General features: G+C 39.3%; 1 protein-coding gene across 6 annotated transcripts in view; it reads right to left on the bottom strand.

Annotated features, from left to right (window-relative positions):
- EYA1 (EYA transcriptional coactivator and phosphatase 1) overlaps nucleotides 1–16,441 on the bottom strand; it is a 170,542-nt gene that overhangs the window by 56,498 nt on the left and 97,603 nt on the right. The gene's annotated exons all lie outside the window — the stretch shown is intronic.

Raw genomic sequence — 16,441 nt, 5'->3', positions numbered from 1 at the left:
AATTCATGGACTGGAGAAGACGCCATAAACCAAGAGTATCTAACAGGTCTGCCACAATTACCAGAAAATAGGTACAATATAGATTAATTTCAGAAGGGTAATAAATACTAATTTTACTCCAGATGATAACTATCATTATTTGTTATTTATTGGGGCTGTCGGCCAATTTGGGGTATACTCACAGTAGGAAGTTATAGCCACCGGGCACTATGCCCAGCTCAGAGAGCTGATCCTGACATTCATGCAACACCATCCAGTTACCAGACAGCCAGGACCATACCAAAGGCACGGGGGCGGGTTGGTGGGGGGGGGGGGCGGGTTGGTGGGGGGGGGGGGTGGGGGGGGGGAGGACCAGCATCCTGAAATGTACATGCAAAGCTTAAGTCTTGGGTGCTACTGATGCTCAGGCTGTCTCATACACTCCATATCCGCATGACATCTATGGGCACTGAGATGAATTCAGGGGCTGTGGAAATAGTTGCAGTTTTCATGGTGTCACTGTATTTGTAATGTATCACATCCAGGAAACAACATGGTTCTTTGTGAAGACCCTGCATAACTAATCAAGGAAGAAAACACGTCCACAAAGTCTACAAAGCTGTAATCAGAGTTTTGGAAGGTTTCACCGGCATTCTAACAGCAATGTTGGCTGTTACACGTGCGACATTTTAAATGTTTTCAAGCAATAATTTCTGATAGCCTGTTTCATTGTTACATCAAGCCTCCGGAGTAAGTACAGAGTCCACCTGTATCATCACTTAACTAGGGAAATTATAAGTAGAAGAATTATGCCTTCACATATGTCACCTGCCTACTGGGGTACACTTTGTGCGCCTATACTCTCTGACATAAGACTTGCACGTTTTCTGTACGGTCTTCTGAACACAGCATCTTCATTCCAAAGTCTGTGGTCTACTCCCTACTGCCCATATTTCTATAGTCTACCAAGCTCTTGAGTATTTATCTCAAGTCCCGTCTCTACAAGCGCTTCGGGAAAGAGCCTCAAGCATTGGAGGAAGAGCCCTAGACCCAGGGGCCAGGCCTTACCTTGCTCTCCCACTTTGGGGCCCTTACCTCACCGATCCTTACTTTGCTCATCTAATAAATCGGATGGCTAACTGGCAGACACGTTGTTCTCACGCAGAAAAAACAAAATTCTCGTCTCTTAATCTGGCACTGCTAGATGCGTTTGCACACAGTGGAGAGAGCAGGGGCCCGGGATGGAGGGATGGGGCGGGGACTCAAAGGCTGCCTGCCACAGGCCAATCAGCTCTGGCCAGGGAGGTGGAGTCAACACCGCCCCACCCCACCCACTCTGCTAGCACTGCCTCCACCGTGCCCCCTCCATCAGTCTACCTTTCAGGAGTCCCAGAGGACCCACAGCGAAGGGTCTGGGAAAATATGGCAGGATGACCTCGCTGGTTGGTCTCAATTGCTCTCTTCCCCAGGCCTTCTCCGCCGGCTGACTGACAGTGGGAAGGAGGCAGAGAGCACAGTACTGCCAAGAGTCAGGGGTTAGATTGGCAAAGGGGCAAAGCAAACACCCCAGGGTTTGTAACAGGGCAGAGAAGAAAGAGAGACCAACGGAATGTCTAAGAGCTGCGTAGGGAAGGACAAATAAAAATACGTCCCTCAGATTTCCGGTTTGATGATTCATATTCCTCAGCATTCTTTAAACTGTCCCTGTTTAATACCACCTAAAGTCTATGAAATTCCGGAGGCTGTAGACGAATTTAAAAGTTTCCGCATCAGTATAGAGAAACTTCCACTGAATCTTAGTTTTATAGGAAATTGCTCACTCACTTGAATTCTAAATCAGTAAGTGCGCTGGAAAAAGCAAATGCTCAAATACACCCTAGAGCAGAAACAACCAGTAGGAGAAGTTCAAACAGCTGCTTCTAAAACAAAACACCTGACCAAGGTGTTTACTCCCTCTAGTTCAGGCCAATAAAAATACACTGACTTGTCTCATAACCATGTCAATGAATCTTTTTATGTGGCAAGATGGAAGAGACTCACCACATTTATTTAATTGCCAATTCGGGAATTTATGTGCCGGTATTGTTACTTTTGAAAAAGCTTTATTTCTCCTCGATACGGTTGCATATTATACCACCATCAAAAGAATTACTCCATTGTTTGTTAATATATAGCATATTTTAACTTTACTTCATAAATTACAGTAATGACTTGCTAGTCGGAATACCAATAAATTTTAAAGGCTTGTTCAGTCTTGTGGTCAAATACAACACAGATGTTGGCCTTATTTACCTTTTAATGTCTTTCTCCTTTGTTATTAGCGGTCATTCCTTAACAGTTTTTATACCTGCCACTCCACAGTATTGTCCTCAAACATTTACTACGCCAAGAGAGCAACTGGGCAGACAACTGGAATGAGAGATTTTTAGAATAGGAAGGGGTTCTAGTTGAGGGCAGTGTTTTTCAAAAAATTTAAAACCACAGTCTGTAGTTAAAAATACATTTCACAGGATGAGCTAGTAATCTCTCTCTCTCTCTCTCTCTCTCTCTCACACACACACACACACACACACACACACACACACACTTTCTTCCTCTCTCCCCGTCCCCACCCCGCCCCCCATCATCCCTCCTCCTTTCCCTCTCTCCCAAAGAGCTTTAATGTAAATTTGTCAAAACAAGACGTTACTCGCTATGTGGAGTGGTGCACTCTGATATTTCCCACTTCCTGGCTCACTAATGTATCACGATCTACAGTTTGAAGGGAAGAACTCTAGAATATACCCACTTTTGATTTTAGGGACAGGGAAATGGAGTAGCAGCAGTGTTGTGATCTGCTTACGGTCAGGGCCGTCAGGGTGCAGAGCCACCTCACCCAAAGTGGTGTACCTAAAAGGAAACTACCAGGAGGGCAAATAGATAACTGCGTTCATAGATTTGCTTACGCTGGCGTCCTCATACTGAGGTTAAATGTCACTTCCTAAGAATCTTTTCATATGTTCACACTCTTCAAATACGTCCGAAACAAGTCAAATGTGACAAAAGCTAACACTGAACAGTTAACAAATTAGTCATAGCTCGATGGCTTATTTCGGCACATTTAGAGGAAGGAAAAAAACCCACATTTTTTTAGACCAAAACTGAGACATTAAAATCACCACATCTTTGGCTTAATCTTTTCTTGTGCTTTGCAATAACAAATTCCAAAGCTGTAGTTATAAAATAGTTGCTTTTGTAAAACCATTTTTGTTGTATCACTTCAAAGAAACAAGTCATTGAAGTAAACATTGTTGCCAAATGTTTCTTTCTTTCTTTTTTTTTTTTTTTGAACTTGACCCTCTGTGGCACTTGCCACTGTAGTTCAATATCTTCTTGACATTTCTTTTCCCGGTGCCTATAACACCATCAATAGTTTTTGGGCATCTTTCTAGAATCTGAGTATCCATCATCTATCCCTTCAATGATGTGGGTCCCTGGGACTGTTTTTATCTATTGCTCACTGTGGGTGCCTGCCTCACAGACCCCAGCACACTCACGGCTTCAACCTTCACGCCGCTCCCTTCTGCTCGATCTGAGATCTCAACTCTGGGCCCACATATCAATTACCTATTGGCCATTTCTAGCTGAATGTTCCATATAGCATCTGAAACTCAATGTGCTGCAAGTTGGATTTGTCATAGTTCCCCTGCAAACCTACTGTTTTCCTTCTTTAGCTGAATGGCAACCTATCAGCCCCAAACCTTGGCATTCTTCTAAACGGCCTCTTTTGACCCTACATCAAATCAGTCATGACATCCTGCCACTTGGATCTGGAATCCATGCCTTCCATAATATTCACTGCCGCTTTTCCCCCCCAGCCACGTGTCTCCTATGTGGATATTTGCAATCACCTCCTTCCCAGGGCTCCATGGCCAGGGTCTCACTAGGACAATTTCACTCTCCTATCCCTTTTAGGAAACATCTAAACACTTCAACAAGTACAAAAAGCCCATAAACGTCTGACTGTTCCTTACCTCCCCAATATGGGACCAATGTATAGTTTTTCAAACTATTTTTTTTGTCATGAAATCTTTTCTTCAAAAGATGACTTAGGCAGAGGCCTTATGTAAAAGGCGAGGGACTCTGATGGTCATTCTCACCAGGGACCTAAAAAGCCTAGGGTAAAGGATCAGTCTCCCTTGATTACCCACATTAGTATGCTGAGGTCTCTGACTGAACCTGCATGCCCTGAACTCCTGCAGTTTCTCCCATCGCCTCTTCATCAGGTAAGAGTCTCATCCCTGACTCTTTCCAGCCTGGCTCACTGGCCGCTGGGCCAGTAGGTGTGTTATCATCTAAGGAGGGCAGACCCATAGCCCTACACCCTTATCTCTATATCCCTGGGACCTCGCACAGTATGCCTGGCACAGGGCTTTCCCAAAGTTTGGCGGAGGGATAAATGAATGAAAAGCAAGAAATAGGGTATTTCAAATAATTCCAATAAAAATATTAAATGTGACCTTTAGTTAGTTGTTAGCATGCAGTATTGGTTAAAAAAAAAAAAATCCACAGATACCTACCTAAGGGGGAGGGGGGCACTTTTTAGTCCTAAAATGATTCTACCTACATAATATAGAATTAAACATATTCATTAGAAATGCAAGATTAATTTGTACCTGATGAAAGAGCAGCCCATTCTTAGAACCACTGCTTATAAAGCCTTACCTATCTACTTAATGAAGTGGAGAAACTTAGCATAAAAGCAGCACGCAATTGTTTATTTTTTAAATTCAGTAGTGGTATGCATTACAACATTCAGCAAAATATGTTCTTATGTGCTCTACAATTTAGTTCCTTCGTAAAAATTAGACAGTACAGTGAAGAGGTTCAGACAGAGAAAATAAAATCAAATGCTTAGGCATTTTTCTTTATTTTAATGAAGAAATAGTGTCAATTTACTATAGCTCTTCTGCCCAGGACATTCTCCTACTAGAGACCTTCTTCTCAAGATGTTCCTCACCAAAGCAACACAAATAGCATCCAACACCGCACATACACACAGAGGACTGAAATTTAACCCTGCTCCTAAATTATGTTGATAGGATATTAAATTGCAAATGTCTGCTTAAAGTCAGGAAAATAAAGTGAAGGAACTTGATGCAATGTGAGGCTACCCACGGCTGTTGCCTGTTAAGTCAAAGGCAATTATGTCTACTGAACAGAAAGCAACATTTAGTTGAAAAATTAAACAACAATGAAATCTGCTGAGCACAGACCCAGACCTAAAACAACTGTTTTGCTTTCATCCTTTATCAAGTGATCTTTAATTATCCCATGGTCTCAAGATCTTTTCCTCCTGTTTCCAGAACACAGAATGCTCACAGAAACTCAAGTTATTATCATTCTATGCTGAAATCACCAGCATTACCCCTAGCCCATTGTCATTTCTTTCCTTTTATTAATTTTTTTTCAGGCTGATCACTAGTCTACTAGGTCACCATGTTATAAAAATGCTTAAAAGAGTTAAAAGAAATTCTAGACAAAATCAGTACACAGAAATGCTGAAATGCCATTGAATTCAGCCTGTAGAGAGATTTAGGTCTGGCAGTCTTGAATTCCCATGTTGAAAATCTATAATCTGTTTTGAAAAAAAGAGTGCCTGTAAATACAAGTGAGTATGGGAACATCAGAAGACGAGGATATGGTCTCTTGTCGCCTGTCTTCATGGCATTTGATAAATTTTAAGGGTCATTAAATATGCAATCCATAGAAATTCAGAAATTTGATTTTCCTGAGACTCAGCAACCAGATGAAGACACTGCTGGTCCTGCGAGGCTGTTCCGTTTGCTTCTACGCGTCAGTCTAGGAATCCTCTTGGGATGACTAGTAACTAAACTGCCTTGTGCACGGCACTTACGACATAGCCATCCAGCTCACCTCTCGACCGAACTGGGTCTAATACTAACTAGGTCTAACACAAGGCACTCTCGGGACCACTCTTTCACTACATGCCACAAGTTTCTTCTACAACACTTTTGCTCACAGCCTGTGGGCAAAGAGCTCTTGCACAAGGGCAGAAAAACGTTGAAAATGCACACTTTCATAATGGTCATGCCACAGGCTTTGCGGTCGTAGAGTTTAGACTGGGATTCTAAACTTTGCCATTGACGGGTTGTGTGGTGGTGGTCAGGTTCAGTTACTTACCCTCTGAGCCTCAGGTTCCTCATTAGTAAAATGGGAGCAAAACCAGCATGTGTGAGAGGTTAAATTTGGTAATTTATTTGAAATTCTGAACACAGTGCCTCGCAAGTAGAAAGCTGCTGATGCTACTACAACTGGTAGTAGTGGAATTATTTCTATTCTTACTACTACTACTCCACCAATAGCTGTAGGCCAATCTAGACATAGGACTCCATGTCCTTCCATAAAAAGATGCATTAATATTCTGAATTCAAACTGTATGTGAAGTTCAAGCTATTTAATAAGGGCAACCGTAAATTCCTCATGCCAATATTTTGAGATGACCATGTTTTCAAGAGCACAGTCATTAGTAAAGCTGATCTGCACGGAAACTAAACTAAATACATTCAGTGTTGCTACTCCCAGGAGGGCTCGCCATTGTTCTCCCAAAAATAGCAACTATGCTTTTTGGGACAAAGTTGGCTGTTATCACTAGGACAGACGACCCAACACTAGGAAACCAGCAAAAGATATTCCATAATCTGAATATCTAGGAACTGAGTAGGAGATAGAGTCATTCACTATCAGTTGAAACTTAGAGGTGTTCTTAAAAAAACAAAAACAAAACAAAACAAAAAAAACCACATACATCACTTGCATAGTCAAGCAGTGTGATCCTGAGTTAGTCACAAGTACCTGTTAGCCCCTATCATTTAATCATTAATAGGTTAGACTTTGTGAATATGCACTTAAGTATAGTCCAAATCCACTGCTTATAGCCAATTAGCAAATGACTTGAGAGAATAGATCTTGGCAAAATCTTGACCCTGCCCCAGTTTATCAGCAAATGGTCGGTATTGATACATGGCAATAATCAGTAATTACTGAGGCATATTCCAAATTTAGTACTTTCAATGTACATAGTCCCTGAAAATTTTCAGAGCTCACAAAATGGTGCTGTACCCTAGCATTTCAAGAATAACATAAAATTTTACAGAGTTATTGTTTGTGGTAGGGTTAAAAGATAGAATGTGGAAGCATTTTAAGATTATCAGAATAATATGAAATTATCAGGTGTCATAGTAAGAAGGGAAAGTAGGGTCTTCTCGTTCAGTTTTCCCACAAACAGAAACTCTGATGGAGTTATCTGACTGACTCCTAAGAGAAAGGTATTCTATTCTTCAGCTCCATGATGTGGGCACAGCATTCTTTCCCTAATGTAAATAGCTAATTACTTCCAAGTCAAGATTACACTGTATACACATTATACATAAACCTCTGTTAAATGTTATTCTCACACTGAGATTGGCAAGCATGAGCTACTGAGGATACCTACGTATCCACTAGAGGTGACCAGAAAGCCTTAATCAAGCATCTTCAGTAATACTGGAGAGCTATTCAAGAAGAGAGTTTTGAGAAAATCTCAAAATTAAGGAAGTGGTTTAGATTCACCTAAAAACTTTGCCTCACCAAAAATAGCTATGGTCTAGTTATTTGCCACAAAAGCTGTCAATCATTTTATTTCTGTGGTTGATCTGCATATACTTGCTGAATTAATGAACTTATGGTTCAATTACCATCACCACTGCCCCCCCCCCCCACACATACATACAACTCAAGTTTTATCCTTCCTAATGAACTGTCTTTGAGCCAAGAAGAAAGGATATACAGGATAAGTAAGAACACTGTATAATGGATTGTGAAAGGAGACTGTCTAACTAGAATACTAAAGTTTTAAAAATGGCAGTAACCAGAAATTATGCACCTTTTACTGGAAGGATATCTCCATCTATGAAGTCTTGACCCTCTCCCCCCGCCCCCCCAGCACACACACAAATCAAATCTGAATCTAATTAAGCTTCTAGATCTAGCTACTAATTTGTAGGACATACAAGGGAAAAGACGTATGTGACAAAGGAACACAATGGAGATGCGGTCAAGAAAATCCAAACTCCCAGGAACTCTACAGGGCAGACAGTCCGGTTACTTCAACAGAAATACACAAGGTTAGAAAAAAAAAAGATTGAGTGAGAATCTACAGATTAAAAGACACTTGAAAGACATACAGTAAACTGTTAAAAATTATAAAACCATTGGAGAAAAGCACTTTGCAAACTAGTAACAGAGATAGAAAAAAACTATCTCAGCACAGAAGCCATAAATGTAAAGCCCACAGGTAATAGCATATTCAATGATAAAAGTCTGAATGTCTGAATGCTTTTCCTCCATGATCAGGAACAAGACAAGAATGTCCCACTTTTGACATTTCTACTTCATAGAGTGCTATAAGTGCATTTAGGTTAAAAAGAAAAAAAAGAAAGGAAAAGAAAGAAATTAGGTAAAAAATTAAGTAAATAAAAGGCATCCAAATAGAAAAGGAAGTAAAACTGTTTGCAGATGACATGATCTTCTATGTAGAAAACTCTAAAGATTCCACATACATACACAGAATCTGTTAGAACAAATGAATTCAGCACAGTTATAGGATAAAAAACCAATAAGCAGAAATCATTTCTATATACTAATGATGAACAATCCAGAAAAGAATTTAAGAAAATGATTCAACTTACAATAGCACCAAAGGAATAAAACTTAGAAATAAACATAGGCAAAAGACTTGTACACAGTGTACTTGTACATTGAAAACTACCAAAATGTTGGTGAAATCAAAGAAGACCCAAATAAATGTAAAGATATTCAACATCCCCATGTTCACGAAGGGAAGACTTAATATTAAGATGTTAATAGTACCCAGTGGTTTATAGATTTAATGTAATGCCTATCAAATTCTCAATAGCAGTTTTTGCAGGAATATAAAAATCCATCATAAAATGCATACGGAATCTCAAGGGACTCTGAATAGGCAAAAACATCTTGAAAAAGAACAAAGTTGGGTCTCACACTTCCTGATTTGAAAACTTATTACAAAGTTACAGTAATCAAAACAGTTTAGTACTGACATAAAGACAGAGATACAGAACAAGGCAACGTAACAGAGATTTCAGAAATAAACTCCTACTCATGCGGTCAAATGATTTTCACCAGGGGTACCAAGACCATTCAATGGGGAAATGATAGTCTTTTCAATAAATGGTTCTGAGAAAACAGGATATCCAAATCCAAAAGAATAAAGTTGGATTCTTACCTTGTTCAATACATAATATTTGAAAATTAACTCAAAATGGGTTAAAGACCTAAAAATTAAGAGTCAAAGTATAAAACTCTTCTGGGAAAAGTTTCATGACATTCCTGGATATTACATTAAAAGTATAAACAACAATATAAAAACAAGACTATGCCTGAAAACTTCTGTGCATCAAAGAACCCAATTAACAAAATTAAAAGAGAACCTATGGGTTGTGAGAAAATGTTTACAACTCATATATCTAATAAGAGGTTAATACCCAGGATATATAAAAAAAAAAAAAACTCCTACAATTCAACAACAAACAAACCCAAAGAGCTTGATTAAAAAATAGGCAAAAGGCTTGAACAGATATTCCTCCAAAGAAGGTATGCAAAGAGTCAACAAGCAAATGAAAAGATGCGCAGTAGCACTAACCATTAGGGAAAGATGAATCAAAATCACAATGAGGTACCATGTCACAATCATTAGGATGACTACGATTAAAAAACAAAAACAAAAACAAAAAACTCCAGAAAATAACAAGTGTTGATGAGCATATAGCAAAGTTGGAACCTCTGCACTGTTAGTGGGAACAGAACATGTTACGGCGGCTATGGAAAACAGTATGTCAGTTTCTCAAAAATTTAGGCATAGAATTATGATGTGATTCAGCAATTCCATTTCTGGGTATATACCCAAAATAATTGAAAGCAGGGTCTCAAAAAGATATTTGCACTTAAAAATTTTTAACTGAAGTATAGTTGACATACTAGTTTCAGGTGTACAAAAACTTAAATAATAAAGCAAAAAAGAAAAAGGTATTTATATACCCATATTCACAGCAGCCTTATTCACAATAGCTGAAATGTAGAAGCAACCCAAGAAATGTCCAATAATGAACAACCAGAATGTGGTATACCCATATGATGGGATATTATTATTCAGCCTTAAAAAAGGAAGGAAATTTTGACATATGCATATGATACCAATGAACCTTGAAGACATTATGCTACATGAAATCAGTTTTTCACAAAAAGATGAGTACTGTGTGATTTTACTTGTATGAGGTGTTTAGAGGGGTCATGATCATAGAGACAGAAAGCAGAATGGTGGTTGCCAGGTGCTGGGGGTAAGGAGAGAAGGGGGAGCTGTTTAACAGACTTCCAGTATTGCATGATGAAGAGAGTCCTGGACACAGGGTTGTACAACAACGTGAATGTATTTACTACTACTGAACTGAGACTAAGGAGAGGCGCCGGGGTGGCTCAGTCAGTTGAGGGTCCAACTCTTGATTTTGGGCTCAGGTCATAATCCCATGATTGTGGGATCATGCCCTACGTGGGGCTCCATGTTGAGCCTGAAGCCTGCTTGGGATTCTCTCTCTCTCTCTCTCTCTCTCTCTCTCTCTCTCTCTCTCTCTGCCCCTCTCCTCTTCTCACGCATGCTCTCTCTCTAATAATTAATTAAAATTAAAACATGACTAAGGAGGTAGCATTTACATGATATGTATTTTACCACAACATAGAAATCAATAGGAAATGGAGAAATGTAACTATAGATTAGACATTTAATAAATTAAGAAATTCCTATTAATTTTCTAGATAGCTAAAGTACTAGGTACTATCTACTATTTCTATGCTAAAAAATATTTTTTTAAATGTTTTTATTTATTTTTGAGACACAGAGAGACAGAGCATGAGCAGGGGAGGGGCAGAGAGAGAGGGAGACACAGAATCTAAAGCAGGCTCCAGGCTCTGAGTTGTCAGCACAGAGCCCGACGCAGGGCTTGAACTCATGGGCTGTGAGATCATGACCTGAGCTGAAGTCGGATGCTTAACCGACTGAGCCACCCAGGCGCCTCCAGCTAAAAAATTCTTTTAATGGAGTCTTAAATACATATTGAAATACATATTGAAATATATACAAATCAAGTAACATATCTGGGATCTGCTTTCAACAATCACAGGAGAGATCAGGGCAGGGGAGGGATGTGGTGAGGTTACAGGTATAATAAGATTAACTAGGATTTGATAATTGTTAGTTTAGAGGTGACACTGAGTTCCATTATGCTATCCCACCTACTTTCGTGTTTAGAAGTTAGTATAAAAAATTTTTTTAAATATATAAAAAATATTCACCAAGACATAATTGGTTGTCTTTGGATAGTGCAACTATGAGTATTTATTTTGAAAATGTAAGGCACATTCAAACCATACTTTTAAAATGTCAAAAAAAATTCTTTTTAAGTCAAAATTGCAAATGGCCTGCCAAGTTCCTCCGTGTATTACCATTTATTGAAAAGAAGGTGCTATGACTGGCTTGGTAATCCTCACCCAGGCTTAAGTGATCTTTAGAATATACACAGAATCTATGTCAGACATTGCTTTGCCTGTGTTAGCTCTATTAATTTTTATCACATGAGATGTTTTTTTCCAGAAAACCAGGAAGCTCCTACATTTGTAATTGAAGCCACAGGACCTATGTCTCATACATTGAGGACTGGCGGTGTCACATTGCATTCTGATCTGCTGCAAAGAAGAATTCCCAGTGTAATTTAAGAATAGCAGTAACCCTAGAAGCATCTCATTTAGGGCCTCTGGCATTTACTTTTTGGTTGCATGGCTCCCATGGCTCCTGATTTTTTTTTTTTTTCTCATCCACAGTACTAGCTTTATCATTTGGCATTCCACTATTGGCTATTTCTTACTACTAGTTAATGCTCGTCACGACTAACACAAGGAGACTTGTTTCTTTCCTAATATTGTTATTCCTTTGGAGACTCTGTGGTTTGACATAGATTTTGTGGATTTATAGTGGCATTAGTTTAGAACGATTTTGCCCCGATGACAGACTACTGTTGAAGATTCACTCATTCTCCATCAATAGCCTCCATCATTAATTTATAAGCTCCCTGCAGGCAGGAATTGTGGCTAGCACCACTATACTAATATACAATCATTGTTCAATAAATTATGAAAGACTGACTTTCTGAATGACTTGTTAATGTCAGGCCAGGAAACAAAGGGTGGGTGGCCAGGTGTGTATCTTGCGTACTGTAGCCCATACGACATGGGAAGTTTTGTGTGTGCAACGTGAGAAGGGTGCCATTTGGTAGTACAGTTTTCTGAATTACTTCATGGACATTTTGAGTGATCATTACCCACAACTAAACTAGTGCTATAAGGATAACGTACTGACTGAAGGCCTTCTATTATGACAAGTTCTTTTGATAGAGTCTTAAATTTGGGGTGGTCCTGGCATGGAGACCATGTGGTATTAGCAGGGTACCTTAGCCAATAGGGACACCAGGCTGAATTCCTCCAGGTCCCTGCTCCTAGTTGTGGGGGGAGGGGGAAGCAGTGGGTAATTTCCTACATGACTTTTGCTTTATTCCAGGGACCAGGTTGAAGTTCATGCTTCTCAGATTATTTTGTTGCCCTCTTATGTGGAGAAATATAATAGTTACATCTGCCTTGCTAATTCCGTTATTTGTATATGATATTTGATCTTAACTATCTTTTAAGTAAGCACTGCAAAAAATATATGAAGGGTCATATGCACTCATCCCCAATTCTCACTTCCTAGCTTCAAATGGCAATTTAACCTATTTTTAAGGCCAAGCATGAACCATCCCCATACCCACCCCCACCCTCACACACACACACACACACACACACACACACACACACACACAGAGTCTGATTCAAAATTATTTTCTTAACCTATTTTCATTTACTTTCTCAAAAATTGTACTTTTCAGAGTGTCTGAGTGTCCATGGTCCTTTGAGCCTCAAAATAGAAAGTTTAAAGAAAACCTATTTATCTCTTCTTGGGACTTTTGAATAGGATCTAGAATGTGTTCTGAGTATAAAAATAAAATGCTTTCTTCTTTCCCTAGAAATCTTAAAGCTAGCCATTCACCTAACCATAAAAATATCCCTTCCTTTTATGTCAAAGATACATCCCTTTTAACACATTCCTTGTATTAAAAGATATATCCCTAGATTTTTAGTTTTAAAAATGCCACAAATGCCAAATATTACATCAGATCATGTACGGTCCAAAGAGAATAACCATGTCATTTCAATTTTACTATAAGAACAACTAAAAAAAATCATACCAAATGTTAATAAGGAAGCAATTTCTTTTTATTGCTTAGATATACTGGTAAAGCAGTAAGAAAAAAAAATCGTTCCTATTTTTAATGTAACTCTGGTTCCTACTGACACACTTTTGTATATTTTGCCCTTTTATTCCTTTTCTTTTACTATCTTATTTTTCTAAACCGAAAAGAAAAAAATAATGGTAAAATAAACCAAGCAAACACAAAGGCAATTGAAGTTTGTCCAACTTAAATTCTTTGAGACCTTTAAGAAATATTTTAACACCTAAGTCACTGTTCCACTTTTAGATAGCTACAGCATTCTGAATTAGTAATTGGGTTCTACAAAGTACATACTGTGTTGGGGATTTATTTTGGGGGAAGTGAAAAAAACAACAGTATTACTTTTAAATTTCAATCTATTACTGTTTTTAATTTATAAGCACATTTTAAATACGTGATAAACATCTTTTGTATCTCTCCTTTTTCAATATGTACCCCATTACATTTAGAAGATCAAATCTATACACGCTCCTTCCATCTATGAGATCAAATCTACACACACTCCTTACATCTATGAGATCAAATCTACACAACCCCTTTCTATTTTGGATCAAAAAAAGATATATCCTATTTAAACAACTGCTGTTTAAAGAATTAATCTTGGGCTAGAAAGAGTTACTACAAGGTGGTTCAACGATTTCAAAAGTACAACTAGTTCCTCAGGATATGGTACTTACATTTTGAGGTTGTAGAACAAAGGATAAGGTTCCTAAATTCTATCTGTACTGATCCTATGTGGGCAGCTAAGCCTCCCCCGGCCAGCAATTACTCTGTTGTAGTGGCCCAGTGAGGTGTGATGTTAACAACTCAAACGGGTTTATGAGGATTTGTTGGTCAATGTGAAAATCTTATAAAGTATGCTCAAGTTGACAACACATCTTTGGGCAGCATCAGCCAAATGAAGGCAAAAATACCTGTTTTGGAGCCCTTCAGCCAGTCCTTATTTAGAATGCTAACATTACAACCACAAACAAGGCCTGGATGTCCTTTAAAATAAATTCTCATTCAGGATCTTTCGTTTTGGGGGAAAAGAAGTTGAAAAACAGGAATGGGCACTCTGAGTCCAAGAGGGGCCTATTTTCAGGGCCCCATGCTGGCTGCTCATCAGGGATGGATGAAAGAGAAGATTCGGGAAATGAGCTTCCTTATCTGAGAGAGGGGAAAAATGTATGCCAAAATGTTATTTCTTTTAAAAAATATCTCTGGAAGTGTTACGTAAGTGATATATACAACCTGTGAGACCCAAAGTTTTCATTGTCTTCTTTCCACCTGTCTAAAGTCATCAATACGATCAATGGAATATTAACTTTTTGTAATTTTAGAAGCTCCTATCACTGAGCAGCTGGCATGAGATGCCAAGTTTTAAGAGTTGGGTGTAGTTTTGATGCCAGTTAAAGAATAACGTGGATTACCATGAGAGAGTGTATACACATGAAAAATAAACCACGGTTGAACTACTGACTGAATGATTAAAACAAAACAAAACAAAACAAACCCCAACTTGTGGTGGGGCTAATCAGGTCATTTTTACTGATTAGACATGTGACACCCGACTGCTTTAATTTTCTCCTTACTTCAGAGACTCTCTTTCAACATCATGAAAAGAATACCCACGTGGAAAATAAGAAAAAGAGCTTCACCATTCCAAAGATTAATTTTGATTGTGGAGAAAGCCCAATGAATCCCAAACATGGGACAACAGCCAAGCAGTGGTACAAAGTGGGAGGAAGAAGAATAAAACCATAGGAGACCCAGCCAAATTGGCCTCAACACATAGGGACCCACGCAGTGCCAACGAAAGCCTGAACAGCTAATCCAATCCAAAGACCTATCTAGATTTCATTTGTAACCACTCTCCTATCTCTCTCTTTCCTAGTGTTACAGCCATTTCCTTAGGCCTCTTTTTATTTCCTACCAGGAGGACTGTGATAATCTATTGTGCTATCGGGCTAATCTTCCAAATTGTACGATTCCATCATGTCACTCCACTGTTTTAATACTGTTCATGGCATCCCCACACCTACAGCACAAAATCGGGACACTCAATGCTCCCTGTGATACTCCTTTGAGGGCGATGGACCAATCACAAGACTAGCCTGTATTCCTGATGTTTTCCGTTACTAGATGTGGGGCCTTGGGCCAATCACTTAATTTTTCTGAGCCATTTCCCTCAACGGTTATGCTCTGCTTCTACCTGTCTCTCTGCTTCCCGCAACAACAAAACACTGTATTCCTTACTGCCCACTCCCTTCTCTGAATCCCCACAGCAAGCAAAAGCTCTTATTTATGGAGTGCTTGTAAGTATTTTTCTATGTGGCTTACGTAGTTCTCCTAATAGTGCTGTGATTGCTTTCATTCTATAGACGGAAGATTAAGATGAACCGAGTGAGACTCAGAGATACGAGGTGCTTTTCCTGAGGCCACAGAGCAAGGGAGGTCCCAAGCTAGTGGGGGCAGGCTGGTCATCATGGTTGGGAAGCTGTGATGCTTTGTGTTCAATCCCTGCATTCTCTTTCACAGGCCTGAAGAAAAACAAGGCCATATGCAATAAGGGAGCAGGAACACACGTTTCACTCACTGCCAGTTAGCGGAAGGGCGTTGCAGTTAGGGAAAGAGAGCAACCGTCAAGATAAGGACGAAGAAATGAATGGAGGAGGATCTTTCAGCTGATAGTCAGCAACACTGTCTTTTTGAAACCAATGAAAAGCTAAAAGCAAAACGAAAAAAAAAAAAAGCTTTTTTTGAGAGTTTAGATTCCACGTCATTCCGTAGTATGCAAAAGTTATACTTGAAACCATGAATTACTTCATCATTTTGATCTAATTCAGCACTTGATATGCAGAGAAAACATAAAATCAGGAAACCTTCCTCTGGGATTGAACTGGCCGCTCATGACTCTTGGGCACACGGGTCACACAGTCGTCGGGCATTGCTCTGCTGCGGTGGGAGGTGTGCTTTGGGTTTCGCTCACTTATCAAATAGTTCTTCCCTGACAACTGTGGTTGCTGCTG

Source organism: Lynx canadensis, chromosome F2, assembly GCF_007474595.2.
Source record: "Lynx canadensis isolate LIC74 chromosome F2, mLynCan4.pri.v2, whole genome shotgun sequence".
In the NCBI taxonomy this organism is placed as follows: domain Eukaryota; kingdom Metazoa; phylum Chordata; class Mammalia; order Carnivora; family Felidae; genus Lynx; species Lynx canadensis.
Note: the sequence above shows the minus strand (reverse complement) of the source record. Positions and strands in the feature narration are given on the sequence as shown.